The sequence below is a fragment of the Lactuca virosa genome, chromosome 8 (assembly GCF_052849685.1).
Source record: "Lactuca virosa cultivar CGN04683 chromosome 8, Lactuca_virosa_CGN04683_v6, whole genome shotgun sequence".
NCBI lineage: Eukaryota > Viridiplantae > Streptophyta > Magnoliopsida > Asterales > Asteraceae > Lactuca > Lactuca virosa.
In genome coordinates, this window is record NC_136433.1 from 205,519,173 (window position 1) to 205,524,402 (window position 5,230).

General features: G+C 33.5%; 1 long non-coding RNA gene across 2 annotated transcripts; it reads left to right on the forward strand.

Annotated features, from left to right (window-relative positions):
- Positions 1–1,239: 1,239 nt before the first annotated feature.
- LOC145134235 (uncharacterized) lies at positions 1,240–3,050 on the forward strand. Of its 2 annotated transcripts, none has more exons than XR_013719022.1 (3): positions 1,240–2,142; positions 2,226–2,624; positions 2,707–3,050. It is a non-coding gene; the product is annotated as an uncharacterized LOC145134235 (long non-coding RNA). The 2 variants fall into 2 exon arrangements; XR_013719021.1 differs by having other exon boundaries at positions 1,240–1,910; positions 2,078–2,142; positions 2,226–3,050.
- Positions 3,051–5,230: the final 2,180 nt, after the last annotated feature.

The following is a 5,230-nucleotide window of genomic DNA, read 5'->3' on the forward strand; positions in this document are numbered from 1 at the left end:
AACTTACGGGAATGATGTCTAGGCTGTGATTTAGTGAGGTGTATAAAGTGGGATTTCCAAATGGTATACTTCGTATACCAAACAGAACCTACCTCCGATAAGATCCTACCTGGTTGTTTCTTACTTGATAAATCATGAAAGTAGACTTTAAGTTAATGATGAAAATAGACTAATAATTAGTCGCAATAAAGATTAGACTAAAACTTAGCGATAATAATGTTAGGTTTTGTCGAAGGAAAATAGAATCGTTAGAAGTGAAGCGCTGCCCGAATTTGGAATCGTCACTTTGACAAGTGAGTGCATAGTTACTTTCATCTTACACATAGATATGAAGTATTTTATATAAATTACGTGGTATATGTGCATATTATTTGAATACTTGCTTTCTATGCTAGATGAACGATTTTATACATGTTTTAAATAATTTAAACTGTATATGTATTTTATATGTACGAATATGTTGGGTAAAACATGGGTAGATGAATGATGAGAGATGGAAGATGATATGAGTGAACATTGGCAGCTATAGACTTAGTGCCTAGCAAATAACATCGACAACTATGGACTTAGTGTCTATCGAATAAACATTAGTAGCTATGGACTTAGTACCTATTAGATAAACGTTGGTAGCTATGGAATTAGTGTTGGATTAGTGTCTTAGACCATAACTATAATTGGTATGTACTTGACCCGACTTGGCATGGTCCATTTGGGTTGCACTTCACCGGAACAATTTATATGGATAGTCTTTTGAGAATAGTATGTTTATGATTTATATTAATATATTATAAGTTCTAATATATTAATATGGAATCATATGATTTAATTAGTATTGATCAATAATTAATTTAGTGATCAAAAGTAACTAATTAAACATGGACTCTTATATATATATATATATATATATATATATATATATATATATATATATATATATATATCATTACCTATACGTTAAAGAGTTCTACTATCCACGTCGACCAACTCTTCTCTTCTCCAATAAGGAGGCTGGGGGCGGCTATTCTTAACGTATATGGTGGAAAGGTCCTTTCCTGCATGCTTCCTTCTCCGGTCATCCTGACCTCATGCTGAGCAGAAGACTTTGGAGTTTATCTTTCTTGGCGGCGGCATTTCCCCCAAAGTTGTTTGCCGACTCCATCTTTGTTCTGTATTTAAGGTACGTATTATTTAAGATCTTTTATTTACAATTTCCATAACCTAGGTTTTCTATTGATTAATTTTCATTCTCACTATGCCCGCTGGAGACTGAATTGATTTGTGAAGCCTTAAATAAAAGTTTTTCATCTTCATATATATCTTGAAGCTCGAAATGTATTTGTGATTTACATCTCCAATCAGAGTTCGTTGGTCCCTCCTTTCTCTGACCTGATTTTGGGGTAGATGACATCATGTTGTCATCCAAGCTTCATGGTTCAATGAGTTGTACGCTTAAAATACATGTACACAAGTAATTAAGGCTTGATTATGCTCTGTTTCAGGCGCCTAGCTCTTAACTCTACAGGTTTATAGACCATATCCAATGTAAACTGTGTCGCCTTTGTCCAACATGGATTCAATTTATTTTGCCAATTAAAATTGAAGATTCAATGATAGAAGGTGTGGAGTCAACGTAGGTAAGGGGCTTGTTCGCTAATTTTATTCCTTCCTATATGTTAAAGACTTCTGTTTTAGGGTACGTCATTGAGCAGCTTCCCTCCTCAAATAAAAAGGTTATGGCAGTCATTTTTAACGTATACTCTGTTTCACACCGCCTCAAAGACATAAGATATTTGATGGGGGCTTTCTTTCTTTGTCGGTGTTTGCCCCAAAGTTGGTCGCCAATTGTTGCTTGGTTTCACTATCATCTGAAACCTGTTCATTCATCTCTGCTTCAACAACTAACATGGAAGGTGAGTCATCACCTTCTATCCACAAAACATAACACCTATTTCTGCCATGTCTTGTTGTACATCTTATTTATAATTATGTAAAATATATATTACCGTTCTCAATTTTATTTATTAATGGTATTATTGAGAACCGTATGCCCTTCTTCACTTCTATCAGTGCTTTTCAGCTTATGTATGTTGCTGCCCAGGTTTGGAGATAATGAACGGTGGTGTATTGGAAAAGCTATAATAGGTAATGGAGTACATCGTTGCTATTACCTAATGTTTAGCTGTCGCATTCATGTCCAATTTTGAATAAATTCTTGTTTTTTGCAGTCCCAATACCCTTCCATCAGACGCATGTTTGCCAACTGTTCTTAAAATGTTTTGTCTCTCTCTCTCTCTCTTTACAAAGGAGAAACTATCAAATTTGATGTTGGAATACATTAATATAAAAAGTAAAATATCGAACTTTGTCTTCTTGAGGTGGGTGTTACATAATCAAACCTTTTGGTTTGGTTGACTAGACAAGATACCTTGATATAATTCGAGGGTTTTATTGTCTTATTGAAGGCATAATATCAGAAATTAACCAAACTAACCAAAAAAGTTGAAACCCCGTAGATCAATATGCCGCTTTTTGGGAGAAAGAGAAAACAACGATCAAAAGTTTGAGTCAGCTAGAGATGAAGAGAAAACGATAGCTAGGGACTTTGAAACTGTGTAGACCAGAAGGTAATTTTTATGTTAAAAAAAACCGTTTATTTTAATACTAGGTGATGAACTTATTTTTATAGTCTTACTCTTTTTATGGAAGCATTCAACCATATATGTGGTTACAATTCACAAAGAGCATTACACATTCGCTAAGTGGCACTGCATATTTCAGCTTAGAAAACGAGGATGAAGAATTTTACATTGCATAAAGTACACTGTTATGCCACCTACAAAGCATTTCCCCACCTGATAGTCACTCTATATCAAAAAAATGCTATGTTTTTTTTTTAAAGGCAATTTGTTATAGACAGCTAGCCAGCCATAGACCAGCACAAACAAATCAATTGTTGCTCATGAAAATGTTGTTTTCTTATAAGTATGGACATTGGTTGTTGAAATAGCTATGCCAAAGTTTGTATGTTTCATTTCATGCAACAGATGTTATAAACCAATCACTTCTTCTAAAATTCATAATGTTTAGGGAAAATAAGCAAGTATTCTCATTGGAAGGATAGCAACATAAAGTGGTGTCTAAGAATTCATTTATACAACACTAATTAATAAAAAACTAGCATGCCATGTAAACTGTACTTAGATCACATTTTCTTGCCATAAAATGCATGGAATTGGATTGTTGGTGCTTATCTTTATTAGATAATGATTTTCTATTGTATACTTTCTGTTTACACTTTCAACCAACTGATAACTTCATTCTCTTCTTTATAAATATTTCAATCTTACTTTTGCCTGATCCTAGGTTCTGTTATGACTAAAGTTTGTCTTAATAACCATATTCGTCAAACATGTTAAATTGACTCTTGAAATTATATTATCTTATTGACAAAAAAAAAACAACAATAACAACCGTTATATGTGTATGCATTTTTCAACAATAATTGATCGCCTTTCAAATATATGAAATTCAAATATATTACTCATACCAATTAATATCACTATAATAAATAGTATTCCCTAATGCAATAGATTCTCGAAGATTTTTCATACGAGTTAATTTAAGCTTGTTTACGTTACTTGCTTTCGAGCAAGTCGATACATAAAAACTTGTTACTCTTATGGTTGGGCAACATATAAAAACAAATGTATGATAGATTTTAGATTCGATTTATGTTTTCTATTTCCAATATATATTGATATTTCTCTGAAATCACTTAAACATTAGCTTACTAATCAATTCTTAATCACAGCCCAAATAAGTTTACTAGTGTATATATATATATATATATATATATATATATATATATATATATATATATATATATATATATGGACTGGGCCAAGTTCATTTAGGTTGGGCTAAGCTTGCATAGATAGTCCATGGAGTTTTTAACTCATGGATCCTATAGAAATGAAAGGTCATGGGTATTAGGGTTTACATGAATGTAACCCTAATCCTCCATACTATATAAAGAGGTCTTTAGCACATGAAATGGCACTAGTGTGTGTGTAAACAAGAGTGGGCCAATTTATACTGTGCTTACTATTCCCTCAAGTTTTCCAAGGTGGTTTTGCTGGTTTGTGATTCCACTTGAGGCTTCCACACTATTGGGGCTAAGCTCTTAAAGATCAAAATTTCAAGCTCCATCAAAAGGTATGTTATCTAACTAGGCTTTTGTAGTATAGTTGCTTCATATTATGCTAGTTGGGATGAAACCTTGGAATTTTGAATATTTGCATGTATAATAGAGAAAACATAGACCCAAGGTTTATAGGGTTGCATGTACACCATAGGAGTGTTAGAATGCTCAAAACCCTTCACTTAGTACCTATTAAATAAACGTTGGTAGCTATGGATTTAGTACCTATTAGCTAAACACTGGTAGCTATGGATTTAGTACCCGATGAATGAACTTTAGTAGCTATGGAATTAGTGCTTCACGAACAAGCATTGGCAGCTATGGACTTAGTGCCTATCATATAAACCCTGTAAGCAATGGGCTTTGAAATGAACGAATGCAGGATAGATGATTCTTAGGGTAGATCCTTAAGAGTAATGAAGATAATGGGGATAATTGGGTTGATTGTTTGATGTTTAAACATAATAATTATATTATTGTGGGTTGAAAACCCTATGTACTCACCAGGTTTCCCAACCTGACCCACTCAAGCTTATTTGTATCACAGGTTTCGATATGAAGCTACTTCACACTGAGGGATTTAAAAGAGATGCATATCACTACTGTAAATGAATATAAGTTATGTTTATGCTTATGTTTCTATATTGACGATGACATCCCAAGGTTTTAAAAGGAATAAAAATACATTTCTTCGGAAATGATTTGATAACACATTTATCATGTTTTACTGGGAACAAATTCCGCAACATATTTCTATAAAAGATACTATGATTTTCAAAATAAAGCCTAAACAAATTGGTCTTTTCTGGCCGTGAAAATGGGGATGTCACAATAACACATATATATAAACATATGAGGATGTTGTGGACTCCTTCATCCCTAATGGTTATAGGGTTTCTCTGAGTAAGGAGGCTAGTAAGGATGTCATCCCTAATGGTTAAGTTCTGGGTACAAAACCCGGAAAATTAGGGTTTTCGCTTACAGCATCTACTCACCAAGTTGGGCCTTCCAACTCGTCAAGTAGACCCT